Source organism: Chenopodium album, chromosome 12 (genome assembly GCF_948465745.1).
Source record: "Chenopodium album chromosome 12, dcCheAlbu1.1, whole genome shotgun sequence".
NCBI classification, from domain to species: Eukaryota; Viridiplantae; Streptophyta; class Magnoliopsida; order Caryophyllales; family Amaranthaceae; genus Chenopodium; species Chenopodium album.
The window spans coordinates 17,730,986-17,752,499 of record NC_137845.1 but is presented as its reverse complement, the minus strand read 5'-3'; the positions used below and the strand labels follow the sequence as shown (position 1 = coordinate 17,752,499).

Genomic DNA, 21,514 nt, shown 5'->3' with positions numbered 1-21,514 from the left:
AGCTAGATATCCAGAATAAATTGTCCTTATTCATTTCCATAAGGAAGTAAGATATTGTTGTTCAAAATTCCAAAATGAAAACAAGTTTCGAAAAGAAGCAACCACGCATATAAACATATTTTTTTTCAAAAAAGACTATCAGTTGAAGTAAGAAAAAACTTTGGAGCCTAGAACTTGTGAACCAATTAATAATTATAAGAACATCAAGGTTAGTAAGGTATTACCTTTTTCTCTATTTTTTTTATACCCCAAAGCTTGGTTATATCATCACCACAAACAAAAGTTAGCCTTTTAACTCTTACACACACTTGGATCCACCTATACACATTTTCAAGCACACAAGCACTTGATCTTGAGAACTTAGACAACAACCCTGTATATTTGTCTGTCGTATGACATAGCGTGTGCTATTAGAGCAACAATACACTTGTTCCTGATTCCAATCTTTGAATCTCTTTCGTTGCTTCATAGCTAAACCATTGTGTAATCTGCAGTCACAAGACAGTATATTGTATATATATATATAGAAGTGTATTACCTGACAGTCCATCAGAATAAAGTCAAATGGAGGGAAGTTCCGGCTTAGAGTTGAAGTTATACTTGCTGCTCCGCATCCTTCGGCATTTAGAGAGGATTTGAGAGTGTTTAGTGCATGTAATCCATATCCGACAGCCATCAGTCCAGCTCCTACTTTGTCCAGTATTATTGTAGCCACTCTTTGAAGATCTGTCTTTTGCAAGGAGGATCTTAATTCCTTCTAAGGATTTCTTCTGTTCACTCGAATTCGTTACAAAATGCACATCCCTCCTTTCTTTAGAACTACTGCTGATCAAAGTGCTTCAATTCTCGTCCTTAGAATTATCACCCCCCCTCATCCTCCCTCTCTCTCAGACTAAGTATGACCCTCCCCCTCTCTCCCCCTCCCTCTCTCTTTACCTCTCTCCTCCTTGCCCCTTTATATCTCTCAGCTTCTCTCTATCTTCCTCTTTGTTCAAACCTCACTTTCTTTGTTTTTCCTCCGACCCATCTCTCTCTTTATCACTGTATCTCTCTCTCTCTCTCTCTCGGCCATGTTTTTTCTTTATATATATATATATATATATATATATATATATATATATATATATATATACACACATATATATATATATATACATATATATATATTTCTCTCTCCTCCCTAGCCCTTTAGATCTTATTCAATCAATCACAAACAAGGATAGTACGCATTACAGAGTTAACTAAAAAAAACACAGCAAATAAGGTCTGATAGACCAACCTTTAGCCACAACTCCAAGTCATGAGGATCAGGCACTGCAGTTTTGGGGATCTGCAGGGAATTGACAAACCAAAGATAAATAATGTTGTCATATCATGTCCTAATAATGTACTGAATTCGATATAAGAGAGTTTGAAAACATGAATGTAATTATTCAAATCATATCTTACCATTTCACTGATGGGTGTAAGCGTGTCGAGTCCCTTAGCTAGCAGCCAGAAGAAAATGTGAAACATAAAGTTAGAGAAGCATCTTAAAGTTTGTTACAGAATTTCATGACAGGAACCTTTTATGTTAATATAATTAATTTCCAATCTGATATTTGATAGAAATACAAGTTAATATTATAATTTGTTAATGTTAAAAAATGAGAATATTACCTTGATAGTAGCTTGGAGTTCCTTTGCTGTCATATCAAGTCCAAGAGCATAACCTGAAAAGTCAAGATCACTGCAATTAGCTTTCTTTCCAAATTAAGAACAATTGTAGTTTTAGATCATTAGGATACTAAAGAAGGATTCTAATTCAAAAGGATGTTGAAAAAGTTTTAAGTGGACTACTTTCACTCTTCCTACGAATTACTCGTATGCTCTTAAAGAGTATGTGTATGATGTCACATGTTTCTCGTACCCCTTCCCCAAAAGACAATTATACATGAAAACATACGTAGTACAAGAGATAGTCACGGTATTATGGAGTATGAAATTTCAATTACATTCATAATAACGAACTAAATCAATTGTGATCTAGGAGTATTATTTCGAGTTAGAAAAAATTCAGAGTATTCACCATACAATATTGAGCTTGTCATCAAGTCTCATTGCTAATTTGCTTTGTGACAGACTTTTTAATAGTGATTCTATATTACTTATTATTGTACATTTAATTTAAAGCTCCAAATGTGTTAAAAAAAAAACAAAAAAAATTGAAGCTCCAAAACAGTGCAAGTAATTTTCTTTAGTCAATTCTCCCACAATTATACTCCTATGGATTAAGAATGGGTTTTGGGCTGCCAATTAACCTGATGGGCCTGAGCACAGTGGTCAGTCCAAAACTCCAAAAAGACCCCAGACATTTCATGACTTACCAAAATTCATTTTATAAAATTAGATTTAGATCCCAATCAAATGAATCAATTAACATTGATTATTAAACCAGAAATGAAAATTGCATTTTCATTTTGTCAAATGGCTAAAAATTATTATCGTTAAGTATAATTAAACATTGGTAAAAACTTTTATAGAAAAAACTAGTTTTTTTTTTAATATAATGAAAATTTGTGTTAATATAATGAAAATTTGTGTTAATATCTATTTAAGTCATAATCATTGTTTAAAAAAAAATAATAAAAAAAACTATAGTTAAGTTAATATATAAATCATGCAAAAAGTTAATGTGTGTCAATTATTCTAAAATAGATAATGTTATAGTAGGTTGCGTTCATTTTCACCATATTTCTCAATGATTAAACTTCAATCAAATGCGGCCTATTATATATAAAGAGAGTAAAAGAGTAAGAAGGCAAAGAGAGACAAACCTCCAACGCAATCCAAGGCCTCAGATCCAGAAACATCGCGAGCTTTCTTGCCAATAACAACAGCAAGCTCAGCTTCATACCAAACTTGCTGCATTGAAGCTGGGATTTCAATGGTTCCTCCATTTTCCAAGTATGATGATGTTGGCTTCAAGAACAACACTAGTTCCTATTCACCCAATAACAAAACAAACAAATCAATCCCCCATCACAAAATTATAGTCACGTACTCACGTTACATAACCTTGTTAACATGTCCGGAGACAGTTGTCACATAGATTTACTAAAGGCTAAAATCACAAATATATCAAACTGTGGTTGATTTTATTGTTATACCCTTGCTAAAAAGAACAAAATTCAGAATAATATGCTTACTTGCACTCTGTTATAAGCAGGTCAATAGCTTTGTCCCTTTGTTTCTTGTTTCTGAGCAGGTCCTTTGGCACTGCTTCAAGGACTACTCTTCGTAAAATTTACACATCAATAGTCAAAGTTCATTCAAGAAAACAGATCATCCTACTAACTTAGACAATCCAAAAAGAATAAATAAGTGGGGAGAGAATCTACTCACAAAGACAAAGGCAAATAGTATACATTTATATTTCAGTTTCATTATAGTTGCTATAGGCACTTAATTATTAATCCTGATACAAAAAAGTATGCTGGGCGGAAAAGATGAAGTGACATGCAGAAAGAAATTTGAATGCATGACTCTGCAATATGAAATTTTCATTTAAGTACAATAAGCTGGCCTGTTACCTGAGCATTTCCTCTCAATCTCAGCTCAGACATCCATCCTGTATCAGCATTGTGTCTTCCCTCGAGAACTAACTTTGTCCCTTGACTGACCACATGTAAAATAATTTTTTTTAAAAAAAGGTTCAAATACTTACAAAATCATTGTCAACAAGAAGACTATAGAAAAAAAAAATCCACTCTTTTCCTTTCTCTTCATCTCTTACACACGCAAAAGAGGAAAAAAATGCAGATAAAAACATATAAATTAATTTGTGTTGCACCCAAGGAAATCAAAGTATTTAGAAGAGGAAATAGTATAAGAGCACAGCAATTGTCATCTACTAAGTATAAGAGCTAGCTTGCAAATTGCAAAATGTGTTCACCACAGCATACCTCTTAAGATCGTACCATACAGGAGATAGATGTGTAAACTTGGGGCAGAACCTTTTAGCTAGATCATAACCAGTATTGGGGCAGAACCTTTTAGCTAGATGTGTAAACTAATCACTGAAGCGAAATCACCATTGGGTTGCAACTATTAGTATTGGAAACTGGTTTAGCAAAAACAAAAATTTTGAGAAAGGCTTGATAGAAACCTAAAAGGAAACACAGCAATAAGAAATCAAGGCTAACTCAATCAACAATAATAAGGTTTATCATCTAATTGCAAAGTTTGAACTTTAGTTAAGTAAAAAAAAAAAAAGTTTGAACTTTAGTCTTACATTTGTTAAATAGGTGCTAAATTTGTTGCTTAGACAAGTTCCAAAACCCATTCTCCGGAGCATATAGCGTTCTCCCAGAGGTCAGCACTAATCACACCAAAGCTAATCTGAAAAACAAGTACTTAAGTTCACGTCTCTTTAGCTCATTAAGCTACCTTTCGGATTAAGCTCGTCTAAATTTTTTTTTAAAAATAAAGAGCCATAACTAACCTAATAATGCAAATAATCCCAAGGTATAATTGAATTACTTGAAAACATTACAAATCAATGCAAAAAAACGGCGGTAACTATTGAATAAAACAAATTTAAGATTAGCAAAATGGGGTTACTTGCAGTTGAAACACAAATCAGCAATTTCACCAGATTTCAATTCCCAGCCTTTGCCTTTCTTCCATCACACTGTAGAATTCGCCCCACAAGACGTGTTCATGCAAATTCTTGACCCCGTTAAATTTCAAAAACCCAAAAAAAGCTAGCAAAACTCCACTCCAATTAATCTGCAATATTAAAGATTAAAACTTTAGATTAATAACAAAACGGTGTCGATTTAAGGAAAACCACGATCAATTATCCAAACGCATTTTCAAACAAAAAATACCAAAATTAAAAAAATAAAATAAAATAAAATAAAAACACATCACAATTAACAAACTTTAGACCCCAAAAACTTTCACAAAAATCCCAAACAGCCCTCTCACACGTCATAACATCTCCCCCGCAACAACATCAGCCCACAAACCTCACCGATCGCGCACCACCATTAATTCTCCACCTACGCCCAACAACAGCCACAAGCAGCCCATTAACCACCATCACCGACACTACAACAGCCACTGCGCATCTCCCCTACTACACAATCGCACACCCCCGCATTTCCCCTGCTACACAACCACATAAACTACTACTATTGCTACTCGTGACCGCAACCAACACAATCTAATGCCAAACAACAGCGGCATCAAGCAACCACCATTCGGCACCTCAAAAGTCCAATTTTATCAACAAAACCCACCACAATCCCTGATTATGAATAAAACCCATCAAAATAAACAGAACTTAAAACCCAAAAAGAATATGAAATTACCTCAGTAATCGAATTTGAGAAAATTACTCCATAAGATCAACCAAAACAAATTGAACATGTACCCTAGATTTTCGAATTGATATTAGATGATTATTAAAATGATAAAAGATCTTACCTCAAGGAGCTGCTGTAATGGAGAAGAGATAAAACGCAGAGTACTCTTCGAGCCCTCATTTGAAGCTCGGAGTAAGCTTCAATGGAGGAAAGGAAAAAGAAAAACAAAAGGGAAAAACTTGATTTAGCTAACCAGAGAGGATGAATGCCACACGTCAGCTCATTCAGAACAGCTGGAATATCAAAGCAAAAAGACCAAAATAGCCCTGTCAATCTGGTCAATCAGGGAAGGGTGCTAAGGGCAGGGGAGGGCAGAAAAGTCAATTCTCTGTTCATAAGGAACAGTAAATTGGGAATAGTAAGGGTGGTTGGGGCTTTTATAAGGGTTATAGATAGATCCTTTAGCTGCTTCCAAGAAAGTGTGTAGTTCCTGTGACAACTCGGACTGGCATCAAAAGTCATCTCCAATAAGTCATATAGCTTTTTGTTGTCCAACTAGGAATTAACGGTGAGCATATACTCATTTGTTAATACTGTATTTGGGTCAAATTTTTTAAAAAATTGACCATAAGTTGTACTTTATCAATAGTTGATATTTGATAATAATATAGTCAGGCCCCGTTCTCTTTACCTTATTTTTGCTAAAGTGAAATTATTTTTATTGAAACAAAATTATATTTTCTAAACTTAAATTATTTTTACTGAACTTAAATTAATTTTACTGAAATGAAATTAGTTTTGCTCAACTGAAATTATTTTTAGTGATTTTCTGTTATAATTCTTTTTTAAGAAAACTGAATTTCACTAAACTGAACTTATTTTTACTGAATTGAAATTATTTTTATAGAACTAAACTTATTTTTACTGAACTAAAATTATTTTTACTTAATATTATTTTTTTAAGGTGAAGAGAACAAGGCCTCATTGTATATTTAATTTGTATATCAAGTATTTATACTTGTTTATATTCAAAAAAAAAAAAAAAAGTATTTATACGTGTTTCGTATCTTTAAACTTTGACTAATTTTAATGATTTAAACAAACGAAATAGTATATTCTTGTGGATACTTTTTGAAATCGTTTCAATATAACTTGTGCAATACTGCTCTCCAATAATATAATAATTGGATCATTACAGTATCATCAAAAGGCGAAGGTCATGACCATAAGAAAGCACATACAAAACGTACATAATCAGCAAAATTGAATACATACAATCTACAACGCTTTGAACCTAGCACGCTCAATTAATCAAAGTAAATAAGCATATAACATGAATTCATTAATGACTCCCACTTAAGTACTTCAATCAACTTAACATAATCTCCAACCACATCTAATGACCGGACTCTTTATGTTTAACTTAATTTGATTTGGAGTATGCAATAGATAAGGTTCAGTGGCGGATCCAGGATTTTCGAACTGGTGAGTCACTATCAATAATAATTGATCACTTGTTTCAATCAATATATATATATATATATATATATATGTATATATATATATATATATATATATGTATATATATATATATATATATGTATATGTATATGTATATATATATATATATATATATGTATATATATATGTATATGTATATATATACATATATACTTATATATCACCAAAATGATTTTAATCCAAAAATAGGACATAAACTAATATCATACATAAAAATTCAATCTTACAAGTCGAAAGTATGTACTCCAAATAAATAACATGTTATAAACAAATGGTACTGTAAAATTATTACATTAAATTAACTTTATGATTTTTTTACTTGATTGATAAGATTTGTGGGAAAATATTAAAATTGGTTGCACAAATATAGTATAAATAAAAACAAGAATTATTAAAAAATTATACAGAGTACAAAAAAAAATAGTGAGATAATTTAAGAGACCGGTTATTAAATATAATCGATCTCTTTAATGAAAAAAAGGAAAGCAGCGCAACAAATATTCAAATTCAATATCAACAGAAAAGAGATCGGTCTCTTTGATATATATAAAAAAAAAAAAACCGGACGTGCTAAACTCAGGTAGGCTAGGACAGCAGTATTAAAGAGATCGCCTATCTATAATAGGCGGTCTCTTTGATATTTTTATTTATTTATTTATTTTTTTTTTTTTTTGCTGGTGAGTCACGTGCACCACCATGCACATGAATAGATCCGTCACCGATAAGGTTGTCTAATCCACCAAAATATTTTGGTCCAATGACCATTTAAAATAAAAGATAGCACGGCTGCAGGAAGAGGCGCAACTCTATTTTCACAAAGTTAGTTTAGGATCTCATCTAACTTTCTTTATAAAATTAAATATAAATACTATAAGAATGATGGATAAGTTGATAACTGCCACTATTAAAGGTAAAATTAAATACCCTAGACACGTGTGCCAATGAGCTGGTGACAAGTGTCCCCTAGGCTAGTGCTAAAAAGAACTAATCAAGACATGACACGTGACACCAGTCAGCATCAAGGAAAAAGCAGCCTTCAACCCCAATTCCTGAGGAGCCATACCCATTTACCTAAGCTAGCTAGGTTAAAATGACCTAAGGGTGCACGCACTCCCACACACTATAAATATTGTTCATTTATTAACAGTAGGGACAAGGGAGCATTCCATACTCAACAATAATTACACATTTACAACAATCCCTCGAAAACAGAGGAATTTACTCTCAGTTGTTACTTTCCATCCTTCATGTACTAATTTGACTATTGGAAGCGAAACTCCAAACATTCAGAACATTCAGAGCTTTCATTACCTTGTACAGTGCATCCGGTGGGCCAGACGCGGTTTTGTAACTCTCTCGCAGGACATCCATAAAACCCCGAAACATTTGACACCATCGATATTGTAGCTATCCTATATTTTCTATTATTGTACGTATTTGTAATTATTTAGCCTATTACTCTTTTTTTGTAGGGAAATTTAGCCTATTACTTTGTTACCCTTAGCACCCGTAAAAAAATTCTTTCAATTTTAATGAACGGTAAATCAAATAAAACCTCACCCAAGTGTAGGTATTATTACCTACACCCCCACTCAATGTGACTACTTACAGTTTGAACAAAAAATAAAATATTTAATTTCCTATATTTTTCTCTCTCCTCATATAAATCTACTGTACTATTTTTTCTCTCTCCTCATATGAATCTATTGTTCTATATTTTCACTCTCCTCAAAATTTTCTCACTTCGTTCTCCATTTTCTCTCTCCTAAACTTTTCAAAATCTCCTAAAGTTTTCCAAAAAAAAAAAAAAAAAAAAAATTAAAATTCTCTTAGATTTCAACTAAAACTTTAAAATTAAAGGACGAAATGACAAAAGCGAAGGAAATTGTTTCAAACACAGGTCAAAAATCAAATTGTAAGTTAACTTTGGAACAAAAAAGTACAAACCCTAACTTTTTGCCTTATTCTTCAATTATATGAAAATTTCGATAGTAGCTCTTGAATTCTTATAATTTTTTTTATCATAGAAGTGATTTATTGTAATTATATTAGAATAATGTTTGGTATATATACTCTATTTGCATTGAATTTTCCCAAAAAAGAAAAGAAATTATGGTGTGTTGTTTGATTACAAATTTGCTGGACATGAAAAATTGAAAATAGAGTTTAATTGTCCTTATTTTATAAATAATTTGATCTATTTTGTAGGATTATAGAAATGTAAATTCATTTCGTAGCAAAAATTATTTTTGACGAATATTCATTTTAATTTTCATAAATGTTCATTTATATATTAGTAAACGGTCATTCACGTGACAATCTTTAGAATTCTAACAATGTCTATTTTCGGCCAATTTCTTCACGTATTTTCTATAGGTCTAATTAATTTAGTTGATAGTGAAAAAAAATTTGATGCTCGTTTGAATTTTAACATTTGGTCATGTTCATAGTGAAAGATGCTCATTTACATTTTAATACTACTTGTTCATTCTCATATTGAACTCTATATGACCATTTTCTAAAAATGTATTCATATTTGAATGTGTAAATAATTATTAAATTTTTTAAAAAAATTTGATCACTTACTACATGTACAGGATATTTATACAAGAAAGTTGAAGAGATCAAGGTATATATTGGGAAAATATATATATCAAAAATAGCACACAAGCTATCGTAAGGCTAGAAAAGTGTATAACATAATAAGGAAGATGATTTTATATACCTTTAGTTAAACGAAATGTGTTAGATGACAATGTCATTTTGTAAGATGCATATATGTACATTTTAGAAGTTTAATATTTTCACTTTTAAGCTTACAAACTATCATGTATATTAGTATAGAAATTAATGGTAATTGAAGTTCATATTTATTTTGATATTTTATTCATATTTATATTTATATATGTTCATTTACATATGGGTAAATATTCATTCACACATATGCCCATAATTAGTTTCATACATAGATGTTAATTTAATTTTATTAAATGTTCAATTGCTTATTAAAAGATATTTATTCAAGTTTGATACTTGTTCATTTTTATATTGCAAAACATTCTTTGAATATTAATACCACGAACTAAATATAAGAGACGATATTCATTTTAATAGACAAATTTTTACATTTCTAATTTATGAATTCATTCTAAATATTAAAGCTATATCCATACTCCTGGGCAAAATCTGATCTTGAGCTTCAATAGTAGTCATCATAACATCCCCAAACTCCACATGTCCATGCTGCACCTCACTCCTTAAAGAAGCAAAAGAGTTGCTTAGAGAAATAGGGGTAGTCACACTAGTAGCTTACTTAATGGGACTAAGAATTCTATCAGTTCCTTTTGGCATATGAACAGGGTCTTGAGATGTCACAGCATTGCCATCCCCCTCTTGCTCTTTTACACTTAGACTGTTACTTGGGAATGGAAACCACTCTCGTGCTCTATCTGCAATGGGATAGATCACATAACATCCCCAAACTCCACATGTCCAGGCTGCACCTCATTCCTCAAAGAAGAAAAAGAGTTTCTTAGAGAAATAGGGGTAGTCACACTAGTAGCTTGCTTAATGGGACTCAAAATTATATCAGTTCCTTTTGGCATATGAACGGGGTCTTGAGATGTCAAAGCATTGCCATCCCCCTCTTGCTCTTTTGTTTCTGGCACTCCATCTGAAACAATGATGACCTTAGGCCTCCAAACTTTCTTCACAATCTTCTTCTGATAAGCACCATCCCTGTGATCTATCCCATAGCAGATAGAGCATCAAAGTGGTTTTCATACCCAAGTAATAGTCTGAGTGTAAAGACGCCCATTCTCATCCCAAAACTCAATGAATTTTGGGAATTTCATCTTTAAATCCATTTCTACTAAATACTTCACATAGAAAACTCTATCTCTTGATTGGGTTGCAGCATCAAGCCTAACGGGCTTCCCAATTACTCCTACAATCTTCTCAAAACAACCATTTCCATAGTATTTCAATGGTAATCTAGGCAATTGAACCCAAACGGGAATAACTGCATCAATTAATTCCAGATCCATACCATCCTCCCATTGCTTGAGACACACATGTTTTAATTTCTATCTAGCAGAACATTTTAAGCAGACAAAGGTTTACCTTTAGTTTGAACATTCAAGAATCTAATCTAGAATGTACCCTTCTTCAGTGGAATTACTTTGTCTATGTTCAATTTACCTCAAATTCGATGACAAAAACCCTTAAAAGTCTTAACATGCGGATTATCAGCAATTGTGAAAGCTACCACCCCCAATTTCCAATAATCCAATTCATCCACTATATCATCCATTGACAATTTCAAGCTAGGTTTAACAGATTGAGCATGCAAATAATCCATTTCAGGAACAACCAAATCAATTTCAGGAGGATTTGAAGGTACCTACAATTGCGAAGGCGATGCTATGTTTTTTGAACCTATAAACCCACTTTCGCTAATTTTAATTTAAGTCATCCACTCTGATAGCTTCGATTTTTCACGTGATTTGATAATCAATTCCTCCAATGATTGCTTAGGTGAAAGCATGCATCGGTCTAATTCATCTTCAAGATCATACTCCAATGGTGAAATTTGACCCACATCTCGACGAGGTTTCGTCTACTGTCCTCCTGCATAGTTCGATTGATCTAAGGCCCCGTTTGGTAGGGTGTAAAACGTTTTCAGTGTAAAATAAATTTTTATGTACAACATTTTACAATAAAATGTAAAAACACATTAGGAAAAAAAAGGTGGAAGGGAAAGGGAGGTGATGGATAGGAGGAAAGGTAAAAAGTTGTTAAGGAAAAGAAAAGGAAGGAAGAAAAGTGTTTTCCCTTCATTTCAAAAGGAAAATGAATTTCAATCACACAAGGCTTTTATGCTCTTGATGGAAAATTATTTTACATCCAAATAGTGAAAAATGAGAGAAAATGATGTAAAACATTTTACACCAAATCAAACGGGACCTAAGCTCTTTATAATCTTCACTGCAGTCTCTTCCTCTTCCTTCGAGCTCTGCTTCCCTTTCTTCTTCCTCCCCATAGCAAAGAAAGCTTAAAGAGAGAGAAAGTTTTTTTCAATTATAGCTTGCTTTATTCTTTGTTAAATGTTTGTTGGCAACCTTCTTGGTTCAGAGCTTTGATATGGCTGAGACGACAGCCGAGCAGCAAGTAAAGATCTTTGTTTTGGTTTTCGTTTTTAGGATATGAATTCTTTCTCCTGATAAGAGTTCTCGTGTGCTTCTTTGATATTTTCCATTCTTGGCTATGATTGCTGAGATCGAGACCTTTAACTAGGTAGAGCTGGGCATGGGCCAGGCTAGCTCGCGGGCGGAATGGGCACGGCACGGTAGCGGCTCAACACGGCACAAGCCTGGTAGCTTAGCGACACAGCATGAGGAACGAGGGGTGGGCCGTGCCGTGAACAAAAAAATAAAAATCCGGCACGACCTTGTGGGCGACATGAACTTTTGGCCCACCAGCACGGCCCACAGCACGACCCATAATAATAAATATAATTTTAAAAAAAACTATAAATAATATAAATAAAAATAATATAAAGAAATATTATAAGGATAAAAATAATATAAAGAACTATAAATAATAAAAATAAGAATAATATAAATAATAAAATTAATTAATTAATCATAAAAATAATGGATTGGCCCGCGGCCCGACACGACCGGCCCGCCATCACTCAGGCTTGGCACGAGCCACCTCCTGGCACGGTGAGACATGATCCGCGACAGCCCAACACGGCACGATCGATGTCCAGCTCTGCAAGTAGGCCAGCCAAGGCTATGTACGATAATGTAAGTAAAACCAGTACTATGGGATTTATATGGAATATCTTGGGATCTGCTCTCCGTGAATTCATATCCGAGCTTTCTGAGTAATTATTTGTGAAGCTATTGGCTATGGGGAAGAATCTCGTTCCATGTGGTACTTGAGCAGAAGGTCATGGTTTCTTTATTTGCATTTATATTTACAGCAATAGGTCTTTTTGTGGATAGCAGTTTCCAAGGAATGGAAGAAGAGGCCAGAAATTTCAAGGGCGGTAAAAGTTCATACTGCATGGTTCTTGTTTAGAATGCAATAACATTTCAATTGGGAGTGTTGGGTGCCACAGCATTGCTGTTTTTAGCATCAACTATGCTTACAGGGGTTCTGAATGCAGTCAGAGTGCCGCTCACAAGCATTGCAGCAGTCATACTGCTAAATGACCCCATGAGTGGTTTCAAAAAACTTTCTTGCCGTATGTGGGGCCCCCCCTAATTTGTTCAATACACAAATAATGAACAATTAACCAGAAATCATAAGAAAGATTAAGAAAATGAACGAATATTACCTGTTTTTTCAATCCTATTAGCATGAATTCGATCTCTAGGTGAGCAATTTCACCTATGCCCTAAAATTTTTCGAAGACAAACATTCAAAGAAACAAAGAGTATCTAATTAGGGGGAAGATCGTTAAAATAAAGGAGAGATAGTTGGAGGGAAAAGGACGAAAGGTGGGCCCCACATACGGCAAGCAAACGTCCGTCTTTTGCGGTACTTGTTCGCGTGGTCATTACTTTTTGGGGATTTTGTTCATATATATACGGGAGTAGACCATCTAAGCAAGATACTGATGATTTTGTAGCTGGCCTATGATAACTTCATAGGCGCTTATGAGAAGCAAGTAATAGACACATGTTTCCGGTAATTTTACATTGATGACGCAGTGATACTATTCTGTTTGAACATCCAATATTAGAAGCTTAATGATTGCCATTTTCATCACCATCCTTCAAAGTCACCAATCTTTGCAGCCAACTCAAGCTTCCTATGTCATAATTTTGGCTCCTTTGCTGCACAATTGTAGTTTAGATCATTTTGAGCCTTATGGCATTTGTAATTAGGTTTGTACGTGCTTAAATATTTCTGTTGTATTATAATAGTTATGCTTCCATCATACAAATTCCAGAATAAGTTTATTTAAATGTCAGAAAATTTGCAAGCTCTTTTCTCTATATTCAATTTTTGTCGAGCTTAACTAATTTTTACCTATTAAATTTTTTTTCCGTTTATGATTTTTATTGAAATAGACTAAGGGCCTGTTCATATTTACTAAACTGAGTTGAACTGAACTGATTGGAGCTTAACTGAACTGAACTGAACTGATTGGAACTGAACTGAACTGAACTGAATTGAGCTGAAATGAATATTTTATGTGAGAGGGAAATTAAGAGCTGAACTGAACTGAACTGAACTGATTGGAACTGAACTGAACTGAACTGAACTGATTGGAGCTAAACTGAACTGAAATTAAGTAAATGTGAACAGGCACTAATTGAAACAAATTTTGTTTTCTGATTTATTGTTTTATAGACTTATAATCGCAGAAATGAGGAGTAGGGGAATACTGATTATTCTCTCCAAGAAATAAAAACTTCTCTTTAAAAAAAAAAAAATTAAAACTTCATTCCTAGTATAAAGGCCTTTTTATATCATGTTAATATTATCTAAATAAACATGACCTAAATAAAATTTAAATTTAAATTTTGTACATTGATTGACAGTGTAAGGGTAAAATTAATTACTTCAAATTGTTTTTCTGCTTTCAATTAAATTTAAAATTGAATTTTCTGTATACAATAGGTTAGGATATGTCACCCTCGTAACTGGATGTATACCCAATTCAAATAAAATAGATTAAAAAAATCAAAATTCAGTCAATCATATTTTCTTTCATTTTTTACTATCTAGCCGAGAACATTTTTATTGATTCATGTATGAGATATTTGTAAACAAATTTAGTTCATGTAAGAAATCAATATCAAGAGAATTCTTGTTCTATGCATTTCAAAATGTGTTATAATAAGATCAACTTTCTATAATTCTTCTTATCTCCGACATCCAAAAATAGATAAATTATTGGAGGCCGTATAAAATACAAGTGAAAGAATTGACAATATAAATAATTGGCCTAACACATTACAAAGTATAAAATGCTCAATCTTATTCAATTCATTTACCAAAATCGAACAACATTGATCAATCCCATTACACTCTGGGATATTCAAATCAATTTAAAAATAATTGGAAATAAATCATTAAACAAAGTGATCCCAAATTTTTGTCTTGATCGACCTTGAATTATTTGGAAGATAACCATATTTCTTGTAGTTATATAGGTGACCAAACACAATAAAAATAATGACCATTATAAGGATAATAAGTGCAAAAAGATCCTCCACAACACGCATAAACATCACAAGTGTACCCTCGAAGGGCACAATATTGCAACAATTTTCTACCATGCCGCCCTTGTGTTTGTGTAAAACCACCTTTTCCTGAAACTTCTAGTCCTCCGGGTGTTTTACATAGTACATCTACAACATGACCAAATGTAATCGACGTTAATTTTAAAATTGAGAGTTCCCTTAGAAAATGTATTACAAGAGTAATGTTACGGAGTACAATTTAGACTATAAATGGAGTAATATTTAAAGACTATGTGTATAATTGATCCATTGACATTTGACAATGGAGTCTAATACTTTGTCGATACATTATTTTAATTTATTTTTTTTAAAAAGAACATATTTATGTACTCCCTACGTTTGATAATAATCACAACACTTCGATCGGTAATTCGGTATACATGTTAATGAACAACTTTGACCAATAATATTTATAAAAATTTATCATTAAGAAGTATGAAATTAAAGGTTAATAAGATGAAAATACACATAAAAATTAATTCAAATTATTTTACATGGCAACATCCATATTTTTTTTTATATATTGATAAAAAAATATAGTCAAAGTAAGCATATGAATAGTACAAAAGTCAAACTATTGCAATTATAACGAAACGGACGGAGTATAATTTTGTTTGATTTGTCTTTATTTATAGTATTAAATTCAACTCTTTTATCAATAATTGTTTTACAATACAAATTAAAATATGTTATTACTATTACAAATAATATGCATTGAAAACTGTATAATTTTTTTTTTTTTTTTTGTCAAAAACTACCTGATAAACCCAAATTTTGTGAAAAAAACACCTAATAAAAAAAAATCTTGTAAGATACTACCAAATTAAAAGTAAAATGTTGTAAAATACTTCCTTTGGCTGAATTTTAACTCTTGACCCACCTCAAAACACCCTCAAAACCACCACGGTGGTTGGTTTTCAAGGTGCTAAAGATATTTTCAAGGTAGTTGGGGGATATTCTGAATTGGTGAGGGTAGTTTTGTGCTCGGGATGGTGGTTTTTGGGGTAAGAGGTGATGGTTTTGGGGTTGGAGGGTGGTTTCGGCGTGGTGGAGACAATTCAAGCAGGTTGTGTTGGTTTTAGGGATAAAAGTGGTGGCTTAGCTTGGGGATGTTCTGAGGTGGGTCAACAGTGTAATTCCGTACATAGTTAGTATTTTATAACATTTTACCTTTTATTAGATAATTTATTACAACTTTTTATCAAGTAGTTTGTCACAAAATCTGGGTTTTATTAGATAATTTTAACAAAAAAAAAAAAAAAAAAAATGAATGAAAACAATTTAAAGAAACAGATTGAGTAATATAAGTTGATTACCAGAAGAATGAAACAGAAGAATTCCTAATATTAGGAAGAGCTTAAAATGCACCATTGAATTATTTTCCATTTGTACTTCTATATTTGTAAGAATGATGATATTAATTTGATCAATTTTATTGTTCATATTTATAAGACAATAATTCCAATCAAATTCGAGATTGGTATGAGAAAACAAAATAAAATATTGCTCATGCACATGCCTTTCCTTCTGGCCAACTGACTTTTGTTTACTATTTGATTTATCGAAATTTTACTTAGGAAGCAACTATATTGTATTAAAGCTTCTAGAAAAATGATAGTACAACTTCTAGAACTATAAATTAAAGACACCATCATAGCTAAAAGTCTTCGCGTTGCAAAATTATTATTTTCATTTCACACAATGGAGTGAAAATGCTACGGAGTAATAACGTTATAATTCCTAAGAAACGGATAAAATATAAAATTCTTCACATTAAAATACATTATGAAATGAATGCAGTATTTAAAACCATGTGTTTAATGCTAATTGCAATAGTTATCAAAGTACGTGCGTGCTAGTTAGTATTACGGAGTAACACTTTAATTATTTTATGCACTTGAGAATAATGTCTTAACGACGCTAGCTACATTGTTCGAGTACTCACTCTTGTATGCCCATGATTTGCATTGGAAGTTCCCGAGTGCTCCATGTACGCATTGTGATTAACTCGCGATGCTAGTAACAATTTGGCCTCATTTTGTACCATAGCAATTAATCTTAGAAAGGTAACTTTATTCTAATTAAACTTTGTTTGATCTCTGCTAACCTATTGAGATTATATTAAACTTTATAATGGAGCAATCAAAGTCTGCTATTCATGAAAAGTCCGCTCTTTAGATTACTTATTTTACTCAAGCATCTAATAATTTCAAGGTTGAAAATTAATTAAAAACAAATTAAATAGACAAACTAGTAGAGAACAACATTTTTTTTTTTTTTTTTTTTTTTTGACAATTGCAAAGGGAGGAGAACAACATATAAAAACACACAACTAGGAAAAATATATACATTATACAATAAGTCAATAATAAGTTGAAATCATAATATTAGGCTCTTTCTACATAATGTTTCTACATAAAGTATATGAATTGGATGTAGAGTTGTTAATAAAGGGTCTCGGTTCAATTAACCAACTGAAACCAATCGAAATCTAACTAGATGATACCCGAAGAATTTGGATATTACCTCTGTTTCATTTTAATTGTAATAAAGGGATATTATTTGTAAAAGATAAAAAATTCTTTTATTGCAATTAAATAAAACGGATGTAATATCCAAATTTTTTGTATCAAAACTGGCCCGAATCAATTTGATGGTACAAAATTGGCCCGAATCAATAAGATGTTAATCAAATGAAAATTTTTAGCTACAACCCCCTGTAGGTAAAGCTCCCTACTCCCCCCCATGTACTACGTCGTTTTGCTTTATTTTTTATTTCTTTTTTTTTCTCTTATTAAGTTCCTTTCTTATCCTTCAATCCATATATATATATGATTTATACTCTAATTTTTTGTTGTTTTTTTTTCGTTCTTTTTTTTTTTTTTTTTTTTTTTGGCATTTTTTCTCTCTTGTTCAACATTGTTTCTCTCTTATTCAAGGATGAATCATTGATTAGATTGTTGAGTGTGATTGATTGTGAAGTTCTGCATTCTTCAATTGCCGATTTTGAATGTGATAGTGAAGTAATTTTCCTTATGTTGTTTGATTGCTTGATTCGTTTGTCGATCAATCACTACAAAAATAAAAGCTTTTTAGCAACTAAGTTTGGCAACAAATTTTTAAAACGTTGCTAAATAGCAACGAAAATAATTTTTTCATTGCCTAATTAAAAGCGACATTTTATGCTTTACTTTTTAATAATTAATGGCTACGTGTTTTTTTATTTGTTGCTATTTAAAACAATTTGTCTTACTAGTTGTTACTAGATGCATCATATTTTTGTCTTGTTTCCATATAGCAACAAACTATGACAACTGATATTTTATTTGTATTGCTTTAGAAACAAAGAAAGACAATGAATTTTTGAATTGTTGCCATTTGAAACAAGTCGTCTAAACTATTGTTGCTAGATGATAAATGTATTTTTTTATTTGTTGCCATTTACCAATGTCAGTTAATGACAGTGAAATTTTATTTGTTGCCATTGGAGATACTATTCTTATTATTTGTTGCTATAATGGCATCAAATTCTAGTTTATTTCCATTGGAAACAAGTTATGTTACAATTTGTTGTCAATCGATATGTAGGCCACTTTTATATTTGTTGCCATTAGAGATGCTCTTCTTATGATTTGTTGCTATAAAACATCAAATAGAGACTGATTTCAATTTTGTCTCTAATTTAGAGACGGATTTTTGATTTCTCCCTAATTTAGAGACAAATTTTTCAATTTTGTCTCTAATCTTTCGTTCACTAATTATCAATTTTGTGCATAGAAGTAAACAAATAGTACTTGGTATAGTTGGTAAGAGTTGCACTAAGTGACTTTGAGATCACAGGTTCGCCTCCTACCAATTGCGATTCTTGAGACTGGAGATTCAAAGAGCCTTACATGTAAAGCCTTGCGAGTTGACCCAAGTGAGGTTTCGGATTGGTAAGCGGATCGGGTGGAACCGAAAAGCTAATAAAGATTAGGTTTATGTCTCGTAGTGTTGATAACAACCAATATTAATGGTTTGTTGCTATTTTTAGGAACAAATATGAATAATTTGTTGCTATATTTACGAATCAACATTAATAATTTGTTGCTATTTTTAGAAACCAACATGAATAATTTGTTGCTATTTTAAGGAACTAACATTAATAATTTGTTGCTACATTTAGCAACAACCAATGGTAATCTGTTGTCAAAATTTGCAACGAATGCACCAAGAACAGCAACCATCATGGAAATTATTTTTAATTTCATGCAATATTGCAACAAAATTGTTTTGCAACTGGTAGCCAAAATCTTATGGCAACAAGCCTTTTAGCAACAACAAATTTTCGTTTCCAACTCGTTGCTAACTAGAGTTAGCAACGGATTTTTGGTGAATAACAACAAATTTTAGTTGTTGCTATATTGACTTAATTTTGTAGTGAATGTGAGTTGTTTTGATCAATTTTGTCTCTATTTTAGTTCGATTTGTGTTTGCTGTTATAATTCAAGTTAATTTTAGTTCAATTTTGATTAATTTTGTCTCTGATTTCGATCTATGTGAGTTAGTTAGCTATGCATTGTTTATTGATTGCTGATTTTGATTGTTATTTTACGTTAATTTGTATTACAATTTCTGTATTTATTCGATTTCTAATATTGATTGTTATTGTACTAATCTATAATTATTTTGTAGTTTTTATTTCTTAATTGTTACTAAGAAAGTGTTTTATGTGGTTGATTATATTTTATTGCTATGAACAACAATTATTCTGTTAATATGTTTTATAAATTTTGTAGATACGTTTTTGTGTTTTTATAGAGTTTTTTATCATTTTGATCAATTTGACAATGCTAAATGATCATGTTCATTTATACTAATGTACATATTGTGGTATTATTATTTACATGAAATATTTTGATAATCAGTAATTTATTTTTATTGTAATTATTATAATTTCTTGTTTTTTATTTTGATAAATTTGATAAATGCTAAATGATCATTAAGATTTTTGTTGTTTATTGTTTTGTATTTGTACATATATGTTACTAATTATGTTCATTTTTGTGCAGTGGGTAATAATGATGAAATTCTTTGTAAAGAATTAAAGTAACTAAATCTGTGTTACTTGGTAAGGAAGAAGAAGTTTATGAAAGATACAATGATCATTTTGAATCATATTAATCAACATCCTCCAACGGCTCCAAAAAAAGGCCAAGTTTCTTCAAGTGATTCAAGAAATGTTTGTGCCAAGTTCCTTCAAGTGATTCAAGAAATAATCAAGTTCCTTTAAGTGTGCTTTTAAGTTCTGGCCTCCAAGTGTTCCAAGAGATGTTCAATTCAAAGTGTTTAATTAATGTGGTAGTTAACATATTTCTTCTAAGTATGATAGGTTGTTAGTTTTTTTTGATACTAAGGTAGCGAATAGGTTGGCAAACAATAATAATTAAGAATTTGTCTTTTTCTAATAATTGATGTGTAATCGAACATGTTTAGTTTTAGCAATGACATTTGTCTTTTGGTTATGAATATTTTATTGCATTTTGTTACAGTTGTTATGTAATTGAACATAAAATATTCTAGTAATGAACATATGACTTCTTGTTGAAGAATATTTTCACTCCAATATATATATATATATATGTGTGTGTGTGTGTGTGTGTTTTCTTTTATACAATATAACCTATACTAATGAATTAAAAAATATGAATATTAATGTACTTGATCATTTAGAAATCCATAAATGAACAAATATTTGAAAAGATCAATATTTTTAGTAATTTGTGCTTCCATAAATCTTCTTTGCTCTTCTTCTATTGCCTCTAGCTTCTGTATTTTCCGAAAATAGCATCAATTGAGCAGTGTACTGTATTCTCAGCTTCCTAATTTGGTTTATCTGTAATCCAAACAAATTACAATGTCAATATAATCATAGGTAAGGTTTAGAATTTCCATCTCTAAATTTTAGGTTATGTTTCGATCACCTACCCTATATGAAACATCACTCCAATATAAACTATGTTTGTATATCAATATATATATGCATAAATGTTATATTGATATTACATATTTAATAAATGTTCAATTGGCAAAACAAAAATGTACATAAAAATAAAAATGTTATATGTTTTATATAAATGATCATTGTATCCAAATAAAATGAACATATAAAAACTTTTAGAATATACGTGTTCACAAATTTGCATAAAAATGAACATTGTCTTTATATTATGTTACATGAACTTAAAGAATCTATATCAAAGTATTATTCAAATATATATATATATATATATATATATATATATATATATATCAAAAGAATTTTAAGAATAATGTCATGTCAAAATGAACATATAGTCTATTATAAATGATCATTATACCTTACAATTGCATACATAT

General features: G+C 31.4%; 2 long non-coding RNA genes across 2 annotated transcripts; both read right to left on the bottom strand.

Annotated features, from left to right (window-relative positions):
- Positions 1-1,130: 1,130 nt before the first annotated feature.
- Positions 1,131-1,714, bottom strand: LOC145572171 (uncharacterized). The gene is made up of 3 exons (XR_014096702.1): positions 1,660-1,714; positions 1,450-1,487; positions 1,131-1,330 (listed from the first exon to the last, which is right to left on the bottom strand). It is a non-coding gene; the product is annotated as an uncharacterized LOC145572171 (long non-coding RNA).
- A 1,472-nt stretch (positions 1,715-3,186) lies between these two features.
- On the bottom strand, positions 3,187-4,017 carry LOC145572170 (uncharacterized). The gene is made up of 3 exons (XR_014096701.1): positions 3,945-4,017; positions 3,573-3,657; positions 3,187-3,270 (listed from the first exon to the last, which is right to left on the bottom strand). It is a non-coding gene; the product is annotated as an uncharacterized LOC145572170 (long non-coding RNA).
- Positions 4,018-21,514: the final 17,497 nt, after the last annotated feature.